The 20,706-nt window shown below is 42.5% G+C and overlaps 1 protein-coding gene across 4 annotated transcripts in view; it reads right to left on the reverse strand.

The window, feature by feature from the left end:
• Ark2n (arkadia (RNF111) N-terminal like PKA signaling regulator 2N) overlaps nt 1-14,304 on the reverse strand; it is a 90,245-nt gene extending 75,941 nt beyond the window's left edge. For 2 of the 4 annotated variants that reach the window (XM_076836786.2, XM_076836783.2), the window contains exon 1: nt 13,410-13,687. The gene's annotated coding sequence lies outside the window, so the exon portion shown is untranslated. Of the gene's footprint in view, nt 1-13,409; nt 13,688-14,001 lie in introns of those variants that run through there. The other 2 variants (XM_076836785.2, XM_076836784.2) reach the window with 2 other exon arrangements.
• Between the last annotated feature and the right edge of the window lie 6,402 nt (nt 14,305-20,706).

Genomic DNA, 20,706 nt, shown 5'->3' on the forward strand with positions numbered 1-20,706 from the left:
GGATTAAACGGTAAGGCTTCTCACACACTAGGCAAGTGCCTAATCACTGAGCTACAGACCCATAATTGTGGGGCTCTGAAATCACTTATTTAGCTACTTTGCCTTAGCTCAACTGTGCCTACTCTATACCTAGATGCTTTAAAAAAAAAAAAAAAAAAAGATGCTCAAGCTCAGCACAGTGGTGCACCCCTATAATCACAGCTACTAAGGAAGCTAAGGCAGAAAGATTGCAAATTCAAGGCCAGCTTCTTGCTTCTGTGGCAAGACAACTTCCGCAGTGAGATCCTCTCTCAGAACACAAAATAAAAGGCCTGTAGATGTAGTTCAGTGGTAGACGTGCCCCTGGGTTTAATCCCCAGTACCAAAAAAAAAGAAAAAAGAAAAGAAAAACGGACAACCAAAAAAACATTTTGAAGTTCTATCTAGTTTTATTTTTTAAACATAAACAAATAGCCAGGCACAGTGGTATAAACCTATAATCCCAGCAGCTTGGGGGCTGAAGCAGGAGGATCACAAGTTCAAAGCCAGCCTCAGCACCTTAGTCAGGCCCTAAGCAACTTAGGGAGATCCTGTCTCTAAATTAAGGGATGGAGATGTGGAGGGTTGTGCACCCCTGGATTCAATCCCTGGTACCAAAAAATAAATAAATAAACCAAAAACCAGGGATAGGAAACACACAGACTGGAAAGCAACACACAAATTGTAACATGAAAATAAGAAAGATGAAAGCTTTCAAACAGTATTGTGTGCCTATTTCCTGCTGGTTTTAGCCAATGCCTCGAAAAGTTTTAAAGTTATTAATATTCACAGTGTTAGATAAGCTAGCTATCAAAATAGAATACTGTGAAATACAATGGAAGGGGAGAATCACAATACTAATAACCACCCAAGAAAATTAACACCTATTATTACCTGATTTTTCTGACCATAGCACACAAATACATTCCACTGTCTACTGTACAAAAAAAGATAGTTTTCTTTTCTTTATTTGATCCCAGGGACACTCTACCACTGAGTTATGTCCCCAATCCTTTTTATATTTTGAGACAGTTTCACTAAGATGCCCAGTATGGTCTCAAACTTGCCATCCTCCTACCTCAGCCTCCGGAATTGCTGAGATTATAGGTGTGTACCATCAAGGTAATTTTTAAAGCAAACAAAAATAAGTACTTTTTTGTTCTTAGAGCTGGTCACTGATTTCTTACACTGTTTCGCTCTATTACTACCCAGCTCCCAGACATGGCCAAGGCCTGTGGTTTTGGAGATATGAAAAATCTTGCCAGCCTCCAGTTACTCAGCATTTCCCTGGCAGACAAGAGATACATGGAGGGGTAGGTACCATTACAAACAGATGTGGGAAGTATTTGAAGCAGTTTCCAGCCCATCACCTGTTGACTTCTTTCATGGCCTACATCAGTATAAGCACATCAAGACTTGTGAAAAGGAAAAGGCCAGCCTTTTCCTTTTGTGAAGAAAGCTTTAGGCAAGTGTGGCTCTACCAATACAGATGACATAAGATGTGGAACTACTGATAGTAGAGATGGTGAAGATACTGGTCTCTTTGGATCTGAGGATAAGCAAAGAAGCAGGAGGCTAAAGGAAGAATGCCTTGTACAGAATCAAAGATAGTCAAAAAAAATCTATAATTCTTGCCAAGTCTTCCCCCTCACTAGATGTGAAACATTGGGATGATGACACAGATATGGCAAAATTAGAAGTGTATTAGAAGCATTCAAACAGAGAGCTTGATTTGGGACTTCTAAAACTAATTCTGGTGGGATATGAAGTTTAAAGTTTCAAATACTGTCAAAGGGAGATCAGTAGAGTAAACTGACCATGGGCAGGGAGGATGGCAGGGAAAGGGGAAATACAGGGGAATTACAGCGGCCAAATTAACTGTTATATTGTGTGCATGAACTAATAGATAACAAATCACTCCATTATGTATAACTACAAAGCACCAATATAAAACTGGGAAAAAAACAAAAACTTCAAATACAGTGTGTAGTTGAACATGATACAGTTGGAACACACATGTTAGAGGAGCACATCACTGCTGAAGAGGACTAAGGACAATCCCTAGACATGATTACTTTCATGGAAGATCTAAAATCCACCCTGGGTCAATGTAATTAAATAAAAGTTTGAAAGATTAAACACAAACACTAAGGATACTTAAAACCAAGAATTTTATGCTACTTTATTTTTGTAGTACTGGGGATTAAATCCGGGGCTTCAAATTGCTAGACATTAGTTCTACTAAGCCACAACCCTGCCCTTTTTTGAGACAGAATCTCTCTAAATTATGTAACCCAGCCTCAAACTTGCTATCCCACAGTGTCTACCTCCCAAATAGTTGGGATTACTGACATGTGTTACCACACCTGGCAAAGCCCAAGGACTGAAGCAGGAGAACCCCAAACTTGAGACCAGCCTGGGAAATTTGGTGAGATTCTATCTCAAAATTTAAAGAGGAAAGGTGAAAAAGCTGGGGATGTAACAAGTGTTAAAGCATCTCTGGGTTCAATCCCCAGTACCACAATAAGGGAAAAAAAGATTAATTCTATACTTGGGGGAAGAGAAAAATAAATGGCACATTATGAGAAAAGCATTTAAAAAGAAACAAATTATTTGTATAAATGTTTTCCTCATCTCCTCAGCCCCATTACCTTATAATATCCCATAAAAACAAGGATCATGTTAATTCCATTCATTCACAGTTCCTTAACACTTAATACTTATCAAGAGCTGGGGACATAGCTCAGTTGGTAAAGTGTTTGCCTTGCATGTATAAGGCCCTGGATTCAATCCCCAACACCACAAAAAAAAAAAAAAAAAAAAAGAAATAAAGAAAAGAAATTGCCAAGACCAGTTGGGCTTGATGGCACATACATAGTTCTACCTACCCTGGAGACTGACAAAGGAGGATCACAAGTTCAAGGTTAGCCTCAGCAACTTAGAGAGATCTTTTCTCAAATATAAAATAAAAAGGGCGGAGATGTAGCTCAGAGTAGAGTGCCCCTGGCTTCAATTCCCAGTACCACCAAATACACACACAAAAAGAAAGAAAACACTATGGCCACTAATGAAATAAAACTCCCTGTAGCCAGGCACGCTGGCACACACCTGTAATCCCAGTGACTAGGGAGGCTACAAGGCAAGAGGAACATCAATTCAAAGCCAGCCTCAGCAACTTAGTGAGGCCCTAAGTAACTCAGAGAGACCCTATCTCAAAATAAAAATACTCAAAAGCTAGGGTTGTGGCTCAGTGGCTAAGTGCCCCTGGATTTACTCCTCAGTACAAAAAAAAAAAAAAAAAAAAAGACTCAGGAACTTCATAGTTATGGATATAATGGATTCTCTCCTTAGATCTTGAGGGGAAGGGACTTTCTTTTGATATTTAACAAGATACTACTTTTTACCCTATTCTTGTGCCATGTGGCTTAAGATATTTAATTTTATAGTATCTGATTTTGCTGCTTTATGCATAAATATGCAGTCACTTTATTTATAGTATTCTAGTAAGGAAACAGCTTTACTAGGCTATTAGCAACTGTGCCACTTTTTGTCTTATGTTTTATGGAGAAATATAAAATCAAAGAGAAATTACTCTACGAGAAATCATACTGATTCTATGTAATGTAATATTGTCCTACACCATAAAGCAAACACTTTTTTGAGGGGGGAGGCAGGTACCAGAGATTGAACCCAGGGGTACTTAACCCCTGAGCCACATATCCAGCCCTTTTTTATATTTTATTTAGAGACAGAGTCTCACTGAGTTGCTTAGTGCTTAAGTTGCTGTGGCTGGCTCTCAACTGGTGATCCTTCTGCCTCAGCCTCCCAAGCCACTGGGATTATCACACCAGGCCCTTTTTATTTTTTGAGATAGGGTCTCACTAAATTGCTTATGCCTAAATTGTTTAGGTTTCACTGAGTTGCTGAGGCTGGCCAAAACAAGTTTCTGAATCTTTTGAAATATTGGGGGGGGGTCCTCTTTCCTAATATCGATATATAAACTTAACTTACTTAATTAACTACTAGTACTTTTTTTCCCCCAGTGCTGGGGATTGAACCTAGGGTCTCACACACCCCAGGCAAGATATTCTACCACTGAGAGGCAACTACTACTTTATATAAGCACCAATACTTGAAAACAATTTTGTGTCGGGCTCAGTGGCCAAACCTATAATCACAGCTACTCAGTAGATGAGGCAGAGGACTGCAAGTGCAAGGCAGGCCTCTACAACTTATTAAGACCCTGTCTCAAAATAAAAAATAAAAAGGCTGGGGGTATAGCTCTGTGACAGAGTGATCCTGGGTTCAATCTCCAGTACTAGAAAACAAAAGAATAACTGAGCCCAGCCCAATGACAGACCTGAAATGCCAGCTACTCAGGAAGGAGGCAGAAGGTCGTGAAGTTGGAAGCCACCCAGTGCAATAAAGTGAGACCCCGTCTCAAAATTAAAAGGGCTGGGAGTGTAGTTCAATGGTAAAGAACTCATGCATGACGTTCTGGATTTAATTCCTAGTACTAAAGGGGGCAAGGGGAATAGGAAAGAAAATGACTGAGAAGAGGTTTAAAGGGTTAGAGTACATAAAGAAAATGACAAGGACTGGGGTTGTGGCTCAGTGGTAGAGCGCTAGCCTAGCAGGTGTGAGGCCCTGGGTTCGATTCTCAGCATCACATAGATAAATAAATAAAGGTGTTGTGTCCATCTACAATTAAAAATACAGACGTTAAAAAAGAAAGAAAAAAATGCTTAAAAATTGTATTTTTTTCCTTTTTTCTCCATTTTTTTCCTGGTGTATTATACAGTGGGATGTTATTACATATTTGTATATGCATACAATATAACAATATAAATTGGCCAACATAAGGAAATGCTAAAATAAATAAAGCTAAATGAATCTGTCCACAGTAATATATGCTAGATTAGGCCAACGGAGAACCTGAAATATAAATTGTGAGACTGAAAATATGAAAAGAGAGCAGCTTTGCTTGCTTGCCAGCCAATCTTTTCTCCACTGATTAAAGCCCTATAAATAGGCCAAAAGTGATAACAGTTGCTCAAATCACTTATTACTGCAGATACTACCACTTCTGGCATGTACCTGGCCCAGCGCCGGGACTGTGAATAAACTAACATCAAATAAAAATCCAAGTAAGTTACTAAATGCAAAAAAGGTGAGTTACCCAATTCTCAAAAAATTAGTGTAAATCAAAAATAATTTAAGATACAGGGTCTAAATTTCTCCAAGATTTCTGTTCTGGTCTTTTTCTATCTCCCTCAGAAAACAATTCATATAAAGAAGGGTCACCAAATGTTGGAACCTGAAGTCCCCAAGACAAATTGCTAAAAATCTATCCACTGTACATACACAACAAATTGCTTAGTGGATTGCAGAGGAAAAAACAATGGGAAACACTTAAAATGCTGACTTCAAGCCAGGTGCAGTGGTGAATGCCTATAATCCCAGAGACTCCAGAGGCTAAGCAGGAGGATAGAGAGGTCAAAGCCAGCCTCAGCAATTTAGTGAAGCCCTAAGCAATTCGGTGAGATCCTGTCTCTAAATAAAGTACAAAACAGGTCTGGAGATATGATTCAGTGGTCGAGTGCCCCTGAGTTCAATCCCTGGTACTGCCCACCCTGCCAAATGTTGACTTCAGAACATGCTTCTCAGCTGGGCACATGGCACACACCTGTAATTCCAATTACTGAAGAGGCTGAAAGAGGAGGAATTCAAGCTTATGACCAGCCCGGGCAATATAAATATTTTTGTTTTGTTTTGTTTTGCTTTTTGTTTTTGGTACTGGGGATTGAACCCAGGGGCATTTAACCACTGAGCTACATGCCCAGCCCTTTTTATTTTGATTCAGGGTCTCACTAAATTGCTTAGGGCTCAGTAAATTGCTGAGGCTGGCTTTTGAAATTGTGATCCTCCTGCCTCAGACTACTGAACCACTGGGATTACAGGCCTGCACCATAGCACCCGAGAAGCCTGGGCAATTTAGCAAGACTGCCTCAGAATAAAATAGAAAGGGCGAGGGATATAGCTCGGTGATAGAGTGCTCCTAGGTTCAATCCCCAGTACCACCAAAAAACAAATAAAACTTTCATCTCTTGCCTAGCAAGTGGAGGCCCTGAGTTCAACCCTCAGCACTGGATAAAAAAGAAAACCTGTTTCTATGCTATGTTTTTAGTTTATGTTTAAACTAAGGCAGGCAGGATACTGCTTAAAACTTGACTGCATGAGGTTTTTGTTCTTAATACTGAAAGGAAAACAATCCTGTTTTCCTAGAGTTTTAGTCCACACCCAACTTCCCTATCCCCAACAATACTCTTCTCTAATTATAAGGAACTTAACAAAATAGTGACTGTAGACATCAGGAAACTTATTTTTTTTTAAAACCCAGACAACACAGTAAAAAGATAACTTCTGATTTCTTTGGTTAGTAGCTTATTTCTCAAGTATTAACCATACTAATAAAAATTTAATATCTAGACTACCATAGTTTACATCTTTCTTAGGAATAACTATTATAAGCAAATTTGAACCCATGGGTGCCCTACCACTGAGCTACATTCCAGACCTCCTTTTAAATTTTACTTTGAAATAAATTGATAAATTGCCCAGATTCACCCTGAATCTGCAATTCTCCTGCCTCAGCCTCCTCAGTAGTAAGTATACAACACTGTGCTCAGTTCCCAATACATAAATTTAACAGATTTAATTTTATTGCTCTAATCAGAACTGATTAACTAAAATGTGGACTTGATTTTCAGGTAGGAAAAAAGTATTTTGGAGCTGGTGCAGTGCGCATGGCTGTAATCCCAGGAACTTGGGAGGCTGAGGCAAGAGGATCACAAATTTGAGGCCAGACTCAGCAACTTGGGGAGACCCTTTCTCAAAAGATAAAGAGGGTTGGGGATATAGCTCAGTGTAAAACATCCCTGGGTTCAATCTTGGTTACCCTCTCCTCAAAAAAGAATATTTTGGGAATGAATGGGCAGTATAAAAAAGAACATTCACATTCAAGTCTCCAATCTTATTCTTTTAAGCTTTTAGAGACCCATTTAAGAAAAATGTTGTAGGTCAGAGTGGCCCAATTTTATAATCCCAGTATTTTGGGATGCTGAGGCAGAAGAATCACAAGTTCAAGGTCAATCTAGGCAATTCAACAAGACCCTATCTCAAAAAGGAAAAATAATTTTTTTTTTTTTTTTTTTTTTTTTTTTTTTTTTGGGAATAAGAAATTGAAACCAGGGGCACTTAACCACTGAACCATATCCCCAGCCCTTTTTTACATTGTATTTAGACACAATGTCTTTCTAAGTTGCTTTAGGCCCTAAGTTTATGAGGCTAGCTTTGAACTACAATCCTCCTGCCTCCGCCTCCCAAGTCCCTGGGATTACAGAAGTGCATCACCTTGCTGGCAAAAAAAAAAAAAAAAAAAAAAAAAAACATTTTAAGGGGAGGGGGGTGGGCAACAAGGATGTAGCTCAGGGACAGAATGTCCAGTACTCACAAAAAAAACTTTTTAAAGAATTCCTTTTTGAGGAATAGATATGATCAAAGTTATGTTATTTGCATGTATGACTATGCCACCATGAAATCCATTATTCTGTATAATTAAAGTACACTAATAAATAAGTCCAGTTAATAACTTAGAGATCTGCACCATTTACCTATTATTTTAAGTGATAGCTTAAGCAAATAGAAATGAGCTTCCTTATTTTGAATAAAGACATGAAAAACAAAATTTATAACAAACACTGTAAATTAAAAGCACAAATTCTAAATAAGAAAACCAATAGACTATGAGTCTGGTTATTTTAAAATATTTTTAGGACTGGGGATATAACTCAGTGGTAGGGTGCTCACCTAGCACGTACAAAGTCCTGGGATTAAATTCCCAGCACCACAAAAAATGAAATATTTTAAAATCATTTTTACTATTCTCAGCTGTTACTAATATATTCTGATAAATGTTTATAGTATATACATAAAATGTTTCCACTCCTAGCAGTTAAGGAATAGATTTAAAACAAGCAAAACACCTTTTCATTTCACCCTGCTTCTTCCTTTTACAAGGCCCCGTAGGCTGAGTATAAAAACTGACTGACTAAACATCAATCCCACCTCTTATGAGAGAAGCTGCCCACACAGAAGAAAACACTTGCTTCTTTCCCTTAAGCTCACTAAAAGTTTTAAAAGAATAAGGAAAGTGGGTGGGATTAAAGAATAAGAATACTGGGACGAAGTGGTACATGACTAATTCCAGCTACGGGGGATGCTGAGGCAGGAGAATCACAAATTCAATGCCAGCCTCACCAAATTAGCTAGCCTGTCTTTTAAAAAACAGGGGGAAAGTGTACTTACTGGAGATACAGTTTAGTGATAGAGCATCTCTGGGTTCCATCCATTATGCAGTAGGGGGTAGGAGATTATTAAATTTCTTTAATCTGGTGATCATGAATCCAACTAAACCGGAATGATGATGAACATGTGTAATCCCAGAAACTGGGGAGGCTGAGTCAGGAGGATTACAAATTCAAAACCAGCCTCAGCAATTTAGTGAGGCCCTAAACAACTGAGACCTGTTTCAAAATAAAAAATAAAAAGTGCTGGGGATGTGTCTCAGTGGTTAAGCACCCCTGGGTTCAATCTCCAGTACAAAAAAAAAAAAAAAAACACAAAATAAGTAAATGAGACCTGAGCTTGGGTGTTCTTCAGTGATAGAAGTTGCCTAGCATGTGCATAGCCCTGGGTTCAATCCCCAGCAACAACCACCACCAAAAAAAATTTTTAAAGTATATATATCTATATCTATATATATCTATATATATATAGATATAGATATATATACATACACACACACATACATTTTATATAGAGAGACAGACACACACATCCTATATATAAATAGGAGCAGTACAATTTCTACTTTTTAAAGCCCAGGAGGCTGAGAAGGGATGATCCCAAGTTCAAAGCCAGCCTCAGCAACTGAGCGAGGCACTTAGCAACTCAGTGAGACACCGTCTCTAAATAAAATATAAAAAGGTCTGGGGATGTGATCAGTTGTTAAGTGCTCCGGGTTCAATACCTGGTACAAGGAAAAAAAAAAAAAAAAAAGGCCTATCTCATCCTTCATATACCACCTGAGTTTTTCTTCACTAAAATAAGAAAATTCAAACTTGTTAGCAGACTGAGGTACACCTTTTCATTTCACCCTGCTCCTTCCTTTTACAAGGCCCTACCTCTATCTACCCTATCCACCCCTCTGAAAATTCAAGGCACTGGCCCAACAAGACTAATTCAAAAGCTTGATATTCATGACTTTGGCTAGCCTGTTCATTAGACTGGAATGTCATCCAGAAACCCATCTCAAACCTCAGGTTTAAATGTTGAAGTTTCAAAAGCACCAGGACTTTGTTGGTCTTAATTTCCTCCACAGCTTTTGCAACTACAGCACTACTGGCACACAATAGGGAATCAATAAATTAGTGCTGTGAAAATAAAAGAGGTTCCACATGAATATTTAGTCTTCTGCGCTTTCTCAATAGCTATTACCCCTTCTATAGTCTCACAACCTTTTACTCAAGTTATTATATGTCTATTTCATTTTGCCTACACAATTATAACTAGCCTCACATGCACAAGGCCTTGGGTTCAATCCCCAGCACCACACACACACAAAAAAATTTAATCTGTTATAGGTGTTTCAAGCATTGTCAATTCAGCAAACACAACATAACATTATTTTCATGTCCCTAGTTACATGCAAGAAAATGAAAACAGTCTAAGATAATTTATCAAAGTTACCATATGTAAGTTTTGGGTCTCTAAAATATACCAGTTCCAAAGTTTAAAAAACAGAGAAAGGACTACGAATATGGCTCTGTGGTAGAAAATCTGCCTAGTAAGCTCAAAGCTCAAGGCTAAAGGTTTGATTCTCAGAACCACAGAATAAAATATACTTGCCAGGCAAGGTGGCACAGGCCTTAATACCAGCAACTATGGAAGCTGCAGCAGGAGGATCACAAGTTCAGGTCAGCCTCAGCAATTTAGCAAGGCCCTACCCACCTCAGTGAGACCTTGTCTCAAAATAATAAAAAAGGCCTGGGGATGTGGTTCAGCTGCTAAGCACACTTGGGCTCAATTCCACTACCAAAAGGGGAAAAAAAAAAAAAAAAAAAACATAACATTGCAGATCCACAAAGAAGTTGCTAGTCATACAGTGAAGAGATTTTTAAAGTCTAAAGTCAATATAAATATTAAAAGCAAACAACCTTTGACAGAAATACATTAGCATACAGTTCTAGCAGAGCTGTATTAAATTATAACCTAAAGCTGAATTTATCTTTATATGGGTTTTTTGGTGGGAAGAGGATAATAGGGACTTGAACCTGGGGTGCTGTACCACCAAGAAAAAAACCCAGCCCCTTGACATTGTTTCGTTTTGATTTGTTTTGTTGTGGTGCCAGGCATCGAACCCAGCGGGCTTAACCAATGAGCCACATCTCCAGCCTGTTTTATTTTTGACGCAGGGTCTCGACAAGTTGCAGAGGCTGGCCTTGAACTTGCAATCCTCCTGCCTCAGGCTCCTGAGCAGCTGGGATTAAAGATGTTCACAACCACACCCTTAAGCACCTTTGTTTTCAGACAGGGTTTCACTCATTTTGAGAAAGGGATCTGCTACACTGCCCAGGTTGGCCTCAATCTTGCAAATCCTCCTCCCTCAGCCTCCCAAGGTGCTGAGATTCAGGTGTGCACCACAGTGCCCAGCAAAACATAGGTCTTGAATAAATCATAAAAACTATAAAACAGTTTTATGACAGTAACTCTCACATAAATGGATGAAAGAGTAAAATAAACTGAATTGGTGAGTAACATAACAAACAAGTACAATATGAACTTAATATGAAGCCAACAATGGGGAATAAGGTTCCAGTTTCAAAATCCAGTCCACCCTATTTTCCACAAAAAGGTTCAGGGGAAAAAAAAAATCCCCATTAAAAATCTGATTTAGGCCAGACTCATGCACACCTGTAATTCCAGCAGCTCAGGAAGCTGAAGCAGGAGGACAAGTTCAAAGACAGCCTCAGCAACTCAGCAAGGCCCTAAGCAACTTACCCAGACCCTGTCTCAAAATAAAAAAATAAAACAAGGCAGGAATGTAGCTCGGTGGTTAAGCACCAATGGGTTCAATCCCTGGTAACAAAAATTCTGATTTAGTTGGTCTTTTAAGTACCTTGAAGTTTCTCCTTGCCTTTCAGACCTAAACACTTATTCTGATCTTTACAACTATATGTTAACATTATAAAAAACATATGGTTTGAGCTGGTCACAGTGGCGCATGCCTGTAATCCCAGAAGCTAGGGAGGCTGAGACAAGAGGATTGTGAGTTCACAGACAACCTCAGAAATGGTGAGGCACTAAGCAACTCAGTGAGACCCTGTCTCTAAATAAAATTCAAAAAAGGGCTGGGGATGTGGCCCAGTCAATGGTCGAGTGTCCCCCGAGTTCAATCCCCAGTAGGTTGGGGGGGGGGGGCGGGGGAAATAAAGGTGTTAGTGAAAAGCACTCTAGAGGAACCAGATTTCAGCCAAGCATAGTGGTACATGCCTGTCATCCTAGCTATTTAGGAGGCTGAAGCACAAGGAGGATCACAAGTTCCAGACCAATCTCAGCAATTCAGGGAGACTCTGTCTCAAAATAAAAACGGCTGTAGCTGAGTGGTAAAGCACCACTGAATTCAAACCCTAGTACCACAAAAAAAAAAAAAAAAAAAAAAGCAAGAGTTGGGTATGTAGCTCAGTGCTAGAGTGCTTACCTGTGTTTATCCCTAATAGCGGTGGAGGAAAAAAGGGGAGAGGGGGACTGATTTATAAATTTGTAAAGTGTTTTTAATTCTCATTTAATGAATCTGCCTAAAAATTTCATTCAGGTTCTTTTTAAAGCAGCATACAGCTCACTGCAGTGAATTCAATCCTGGTTACCTAGAATCAAATATAATTCATAACTTTATATTTACTGTACACAAGGCACTCAACTAGACATTGTATTGGGCATATTAATCAGCCAAAATATTATACTTTCCACTAAAAAAAAAAATTATCATTGTGATTCCTCAGGACACCAGGAAACAATTATCCTGTTGGTCTGTAAAAATGCTTGTTAAACCAAAAGGCAATGCTCTGATTACTGGAGAAATCCAAACTGCCAGGATCAGCAAAACTACCTTAAAAAGTTAATAGCCTCCACCCTTAAAATACCCCAAGAGAAGGGAGTGATTCAAACTATTAGTTAGCATGTGTCCAGCGATACTACACAATAATAACCTAAGCAAAACTGCCAGATGCATTTGTAATTAAGAAGTCCAACCTTGATAAAGCATCATCAGTGGGATTTTCATCCAACTGGGTGGAGGATTCTGCAAGCAAAAGCTCAGGCAAAATCCGAAAAGCATACTTAAGCATAAACTGCCAAGCAGTGAAGGATCTAAGAGGGCCAGTAAAACCCTCTCTTCCTTCAACCTGAGAAGCATCTCTTCTTTTGTAACCAGGACACAGCAATTTAAAAGAAAGAATGAATGACCTACAGTTCCAATAGGGACTGCTAGATAATCGGTACGACACACAAATCAGTACAATAAGAAAAAGTATGAAATGCTACTATGGAAAGGAATAGAACCCTGGGAAATCAAGAAAGACAAGAAGTTTTTAAACGGGGGATCGTCAGTTTACGTTCTAGCTTACTTTTAAAGAAAATCGCAAACTCCCAAGAAGGGGACAACTTTGGATTTATCTCTCCCATTGATTTCTGGCATCTGCCGTCGGACAGTCGTGGAAGCGTTCAGAGGCAGGCAGCACCAATCCTATGACAGCCCTTTCTCCAAGGCCACGGCAGCGCGGCGCTGGGGAGGCCGCCGGGACTCTTCGCGGCAGGGGCAGGTGTCCGCGCCAGACTCCGGCTCGCCGACTTGGCGGAGCTGCGGCTCTGCTTCCCCTTCCCGCTGAGCGCCGAAAAGTTAAGTGAAGACAACTCCAGGGAAGAAGTCGCTTCCCCACGCGGCCTGGGGGCTGCGGCCCCTCTCGCCTGCCCCAAGCCCCAGCGGCCGCGGAGGGCAACTCGGCGACGCCGGAGGACGCGGGGGTCACCAGCAGCAGGCAAGCCACGGGGTGGAAGCTGTACGGGCCGCGCTTCCCAAGTTCTGGAGCAAGCCCCCAGCGAGCCTCCGACACGCCGACCGGGCCCGTGACGACCCCGCGCCCGAAGACCGCAAAGCCCTCACCCGCGGCCCGCAACCCTCCGCCTCGCCCCGACCCTTCCCTGGGACGCAGCCCGAGCACCGCGGCTAGACCAGCAGCCAGGCCGCGGCCCTGCGCCCCTTCCCGCCTCACCTGCGCTCCGCTGCTGCGCCGTACCTTCTCACCCGCTCCGCGCGCCCCGTCGGGGCACGCACGGACCCCCGGCCGGGACTCTCCCGGTCGCGGTGACTAGAGACGCGTCGGCCGCCGCCGCCTTCTCTTTCTAGGCACAAACCCCGGCAACCAGCAGAGGGTCGCAGTCAGCGCCCCCGCCGGGGCCAAGAGAACCTCGCCGCCTCCGCAGCCTCCACCACCAATTCCCTTCAGTCGTCCGCGCCGCCCCAAGAAAATGTCACCAGAGGCCGTTCCGCTCTGCGCCTCACTTCCGCCCGGAACCACAGAGCTAGCGCGGGTCGCCTAGAGCGGCCGCTGCGGCTGGAGCCTCTGAGGACTGTAATAGAAGGCCAGGGGAAAGCCCGACAGCGCCGTCTGGCGGGAGGGAATCCACGCTCCTCCCGCTGCAGAGTGTCGGCGCCTTGGCGCCGGCTTCGCGGGCGTCTTTCCCACATGCTCTCGTTCTGTACAGGCAGCTCCCTTCCAGAAATGTCTTTCCGAGGGGGTAGAAAAGCCAATCAGTGCAAACCAAGGATAGCGCTTTCATTCCCGTGCACTGCCCAGTACTCACCCCCTCCCGAAGGTTTCCCGATGCTAGCGAAATCTGAATCCTTGAATCACTCCAGCAGGAAGCCGGCTCCCTTCTCTACCCACTTTTCCTCGGAAGTCATCACCTTGGCTTGGGGAGACCAGGCTGTGCTCCTCTGGTGCCGTGGCACCGACGTCCTGTTCAAGTTTCTGCACGGGAACCTTGCGAGCCTTGCAGATAGCGCGCCACCTGCTGGTACGATGGGATTCGCCAGGGAGACCCCGCTCTGCCCCTATGTTCGTTCCAAACGCCCCAAATTCCACCTCTGCAGAGTCATTCCTTGCATTTGCAGCTTGTCCTGGGAAGAGTGACGCAATGGCGCTGTCTCAGAGTTTTCCTGGCGCGTTCCAGAGATGGGGCGGAGGAGGGAGGCGGGCGGGGGGGGGAGCGGGGGGGGGCGGGGGAGGGGTTAGTTCCTGTTGGGGGACCTGGAGAAAGATGAAGCGATCACAGCCGTCTGGAGAGTAGAAGACTTCCAAAGGAGGAAAAGGAGATGCAAAGCACAACCTCACTACTCAATATCTGGCTCCCTACAAGCAATACAAAGTTCTGAAAGGGGACAAAATAAACGACTGGAGAGAAAATATCAAGAGTCTTTACCTTTTTTTTATCATTTATATTTTTCTGCTACATTTATTATTCCTACCTTGATATTTTTGTTTTTTGTTAGTGCATTATAATTATACATAGTAGTGGGGTTCGTTATGACATTCATACATTTCCCTTTTAAACAGCTGGATTTTGATGTGGTGGCCCATGCTTGTAATCCCAGTTACTTGGGAGGCTAAGGCAAGAAGATTCCAAGTTTTGAGTCCAGCCTGAGCAATTTTATGAGACCCTGTCTCAAGAGAAAAAATAAAAAGGGCTAGCGATGTCGCTCGGTGATAGAGCGAGCCTGGATTTTATCCCCAGTACGGAATGTTAGTGTGTTGTGTTGGAAGAAATTTTGAAAATCCCACAACTCTCCAGCCCCTTAACAGTCTTCTCTTTAGACCTAGCCCTTCAGAATCCCCACCTCACCCCAATAAGCTGAATTTAAATATATTTTCTAGTATGTATATGTGTGTGTGTGTGTGTGTGTGTGTGTATATATATATATATATATATATATGAGAGAGAGAGAGAGAGAGAGAGAGAGAGAGAGATTGGGTACTGGGGATTGAACTCAGGACACTCAAACACCGAGCTACATCCCCAGCCCTATTTTGTATTTTCTTTTATACAGGATCTCACTGAGTTGCTTAGCACCTCACTATTGCTGAAGCTGCCTTTGAACCTGTGATCCTCCTGTCTCAGCCTGCTGAGCCACTGACATTATAGGTGTGTGCCACTGCACCAGGCTTAAATATATTTTTATTAACATATGATAATTGTATTATTTATGGGGTACAGTGTGACATTTCAAAAAAATAATGTGTCATGATCAGGTCAGGTAAATCATATATCCATTACTTCAGACACTTATTGTGTTGAAAACATTTAAAATCTTCACTACTAGCTATTTTGAGATCCTTCACTACCACCACCATCACCACAGTGTATTGAATCCAGGGCCCCAGCCCTCCTGTCTTTTTTATTTTACCCAGGCTGGCTCCAACTTTCCCCTTCCCCCATTTAGTACTAAGGATTAAACCCAGGGACACTTAACCACTGAGCCATATTCCCAGCCCTTTTTATTTTTTATTTTGAGACAGAGTCCCACTAAGTTGCTTAGGGCCTCCCTACATTGGTGACACTGGCTTTGAACTTGGGATCTTCCTGTCTCAGCCTCCAGAGCTTATGAGGTTACAGGTATGTAACCACCATGTCCAGCCTGCCCTCCAAATTTTGATCCTCCTGCATTAGCCTTCCCAGTTTCTGGGATTACCTGCATGCCTGCTCACGGCTTCTAGTACCTATTTTGAAATATTCAACTAATTGTTATCAATCATACTCATACTTCTCTGCTACAAAACATTAGAAGTTACATCCACCTTAGTTGGGAATGTAACTCAGTGGTACAGTGCTTGCCTATCAGTGTTTGCCCAACACCACCACCACAATAACAACAAAAAATGGATTCATTCATTTAATCCTCATAACAACCCTGTGAGTTTGAAGCTATTACTAATCCCAGTTTGCAAAGATGGAAACTGAAGCACTGAGTGACCTGCCCAAGATGACACATTGGTAATGGGATTCTAGCAGTCTGACTCCATAGCCCACTTTTTAAACCATAACCACGAACTGCCTTCTTCAGATTCACTGAGAATATACTATGTGCCAGACAAATATTTCATCTGTGTTATTTCATGAATTCGTTCATTCATTTTCTGCTACTTTAGTTCTCAAGGAATTTGAGAAGTTGTGGGGTACTGACAAAGGCCCAGGCTCTTTCAGGAGAAAAAGAGAAAGGAAAATAACCACTGAGCCACATCCTCAGCCCTTTTTTGTTTAGAGACAGGGTCTCTTGAACTTGCTTAGGGCCTCACTAAATTACTGAAGCTGGTTTTGAACTGGTGGTCCTCCTACCTCAGCCTCCTGAGAGACTGGGATTACAATACAGGTATGTACCACTGCGCCAAGCTACAGGCTCATTTTTCCAGAGCAATAAGTTCCCTTAGAACCAGAACCAGAATGGGATAGTGCAAAGAGATGTCATGAAAGCGGAGCCAGGAGGTGGCAGGAAAGGGCATCTCCCTGGACTTCTCCTGTCCTCTGGGATGGATGTTGGAGTCTCTGCTGTCTTGAGTAAAGGACTCTGGAACCCAGCTCCGATGTCCTCTTTCCAATCAGATGATCTACCTAAAACCTGGTGCATATAGAAAGTCTCTAACTTTTTTTTTTTTTTTTGTACTGGGGATTGAACTCAGGGACACTTTACCACAGAGCTATATCCCCAGCCATTTTTATTTTTTCATTTTGAGACAGTATTTCACTAAATTGCTTAAGGCCTCACTAAATTGCTGAGGCTGTCCTTGAACTTGCAATCCTCCTGCTCCATCCTCTGGTGTTGTTGGAATTACAGGCATATATTTGCCACGCCTGGCAAAAGTCTGTAATTTAAACAGGTAGAAATAAATGTAAAGAACAGTTATAAATTTATCAGCAAGTATGAATTCACCTCTCTTTTATCTTTGCATTTTTTTTTTTTTTGGTAGTACTGAAAATTGAAGCCAGTGCCTGTACATACTAGGCAAGCACCCTAGCAACTGAACTACACTGCCAGTTCACTATACATGTTTTTTTTTTTTGGAGACAGGGTCTCACTAAATTGCCCAAAGTGATCTCAAATAAGATCCTCCTGGCTCAAACTCCTAGAGAGCTGGGATTATAGGTGTAGACACCGTACCAAGCTTCCTCTCATTTTTTAATGAAGGGATCAGCCTTATGATATGGTACCTGACCCTGACCTTGTGATCTGTATGATATGGTACCTGACCCCTGACATCCCATCCAAACTCGCACCTGACTATCCATCACAGCACCTGTGTGTTTACCTCCTAACTTTCCCCCTCCTGTGTTCTAGGGACCTATTTTTTCTCATGCTTCTGACAACCAGAGTAGAGCCCCACAGGACAGACTCTGTTGTCCTGCTCAGGCCTTCACACCATGTCCCAGGAACACTGAGTGCACTTCTGATCAGTGGAAGAAATATGTCTGAGATTCAGAAACTTGCAAGGATGAGCCAGGCACTGTGACACACTCCTGTTGTCCCAGGGACCCAGGGGACTGAGGCAGGAGAATTGCAAGTTCTAGGCCAGTCTAGACAACTTACTGAGACACTGTCTCAAAAATAAAAATGGCAAGGGCAGGGGATGTAGCTCAATGGTAGGGCACTTGCCTGGTACGTACCTCCAGTACTGCAAAAAAGAAAGAAAGAAAGAAAAAGAAAGGAAGAAAAGAAACTACAAGGATGCAGTGTCAGGTGGCAAGTAGATAAGAAGCTGCAGGGAATGTCTTGTCGGTTGAGCCACCTGATTAAATGTGCCCCTCCTCAGCCCCTCGCTGTCTAGCAAAGGACTTGGTAGAAAAGATACACTTTGGAGAAACTAATATGCAGAGCAGCTGATGTCTTTAGGAGGGAGCAAGAGTCCCTGGGAAATCTGGAGGACAATGATCTGAGGGCCAGACTGCCCAGGGCTGATCAGAGAAGTCAATGTTACAGAGTTGGGGACTTCAGAGGAACTGAGTCAGAGGGAAGAATCCCCCTTCAAACCCCAATTATTGCGATCAAGTCAAAAAGATTTCAGACATACTGCTCAAAGTAACAGGAATAAGTTTATTGAAGGGATAGCAAAAGGGAAAGGGGGCACTCTCAAGGGAGAGAACAGGTTCTCTCAGAGAGAGGAACATCATGTCTCTCTGCACTCTAGTTTGTTTTTGGGGGAAGGGGTACTAGAGATTGAACTCAAGGGCACTTGATCACTGAGCCACATCCCTATTTTGTATTTTATTTAGACAGAGTCTCACTGAGTTGCTTAGTGCCTCCCTATTGCTGAGGCTGGCTTTGAACTTGCAATCCTCCTGCCTCAGCCTCCCAAGCTGCTAGGATTACAGGCGTGTGCCACCATGTCCAGCCCTGCACCCAGTATTATTGGGGATCCCAGAGAAATTTCCAGAGAGTCCTGCCCATATTCGCCTCTTGACTTTTGACTGACAGCAAGATGACATCAGACTTTCAAATACTCACTGCCATGACAGGGTCAGCATGAGAAAAAAGTGACCTAAAGTAGGTCATGCTGACCCTTTCTAATTGGAACCATAAATTCTTACAGATTTTGTGATTGGGAGGAATCATCCCCATTACAGCTGTGAGTTTTGGAATCTGGTCTGTTAAATGTCACAAAATCTCCCCTGTAAGGTCCTTGCTTAGCCTCTGGATTGCCATTTTAAGTGACAACCACTATTTTAAGAAAAATTTCCCTTTCCCACCCAAGGGCATTTTTGAGAACAGCCTGCCACTCCTTCATACCAACCCCATCCTTTAACCCCTTCCCCAACTAGGACCTGAACACCTCTAATCCCTGAGCCTGCCCTATAAAAGTCTCAAACCCCAAGCCTGTTTTGCCTCTCCCTGTCTATGGAGAGCTGTGCCTTTATTTATCAGCTCTGACAAACTCTCATGTGTATCTCTGCCTGGTCTGCATCTTTCACTTTTTGCTTGCCCGACTCCCGGTTCCTTGCTTTCCTTTCATCCCCTTCATGGTAACTTGGGTTCCTCTTATCAACATTATTTCCGGTCTGCTTTCCTCCTGCAGATAGCAAGCAGTTTGCCGAATGTGATATATCCTGACCACTTAAGCAAGACAGGACAGCAGATAAATTGCTTCTGGGAAAATACAGCATTTCATAGAATTATTCTCTTTATCTCATGTTCCCTCCATTCATACCTGTCTGTCCCCTACCTAACATGAGGAAAGAGAGGCTTGGAAGGGAAGTCTGAGGTCTGAATGTGAACATAAGAAGCCTGGGCTTCAATTATTTAATTAATTTTTATTTTATTTTATTTGTTTGTTTATTTATTTATTTATTTGGACCAGGGATTGAACCCAAGGGCACTTAACCATTGAGCCACATCCCTATCCCTTTTTATATTTTATTTAGAGACAGGGTCTCCATGAGTTGCTTAGGGCCTCACTAAGTTGCTGAGGTTGGCTTTGAACTGGTGATCCTCCTGCCTCAGGCTCCCTAGCCACTGGGATTACAGGTGTATGCCACTAGGGCCAGCTTTTATTTTTATTTTTGATGCTGAGGGTTGTGTCCAGGCCTCATGCATGCTAAGCAAGACTTGTACCACTAAAGCAATCCCCGTAGCCCCCGGGGTTTTCTCGTTTTTCCAGGGCTGGACTGAGGACTGAACCCAGGCCCTTGCAGTACATGAGGCAAGCCCTCTACCACTGGTCCCTGGGCTTTCTTTTTAAATACTGGTTGTGATACTTTTACCTAGACTTTCCCCTCTGCTGGGTATTGAACCCAGGAGCGCTCTACTAATGAACCACATCCCCAGCTTTTTAATTTTTGAGACAGAGTCTTGCTAAATTGCTGAGGTTGGCCTCAAACCTGCAGTGCCCCTGCCTCAGCCGCCTAGGTACGTGGGATTACAAGTGTGTACAATGGGCACTCAGCCTAACCTAAACTTCCACCTGTCAAGGTCAAGACCAGCAGAAAAAGAGATCCTCCCCTAGCCCACTGACAGCTTGGAGAGAAAGAAAGCGAAGGACTTCATGCTGACCACCCCAGGAGGCTACTAGGAGAAGAAAAGGATGAAACAGGCTGGAGAAGAAGAAGAAGAAGAAAACACTGGGAAGGAGGGAAGTATCTCCAGCCCTAGGAGGCTTCCACATGAGTAGCAGCAGGAGACACCAAGTTCAAGCTTTGGCTTCTATTAGCTTTTTTTTTTTCTTTTCTTTTCTTTCTTTTTTATGGTGCTGGAGATTGAACCCAGGGCTTGTGCATACAAGGCCAGCACTCTACCAACTGAGCTATATCTCCAGTCCCTTCTATTAGCTTTAAAGACTTTGAAACAGTCTGGCCACCACCTTCCCTCTCCATCCCTAACATCTATGGTATTTAAATAAGGAAGTCAGAAGATCTGTGGTAGAATTTTATGCCAGTTGCTGGCACATGCTTCTCACACTCTAGGAGCTTCCTAATAGGAGTCTCTTTTTTAAAAATATATTTTTTAGTCGTCAATGGATCTTTATT

This window comes from Callospermophilus lateralis, chromosome 17 (assembly GCF_048772815.1).
Source record: "Callospermophilus lateralis isolate mCalLat2 chromosome 17, mCalLat2.hap1, whole genome shotgun sequence".
Classification (NCBI taxonomy): Eukaryota; Metazoa; Chordata; class Mammalia; order Rodentia; family Sciuridae; genus Callospermophilus; species Callospermophilus lateralis.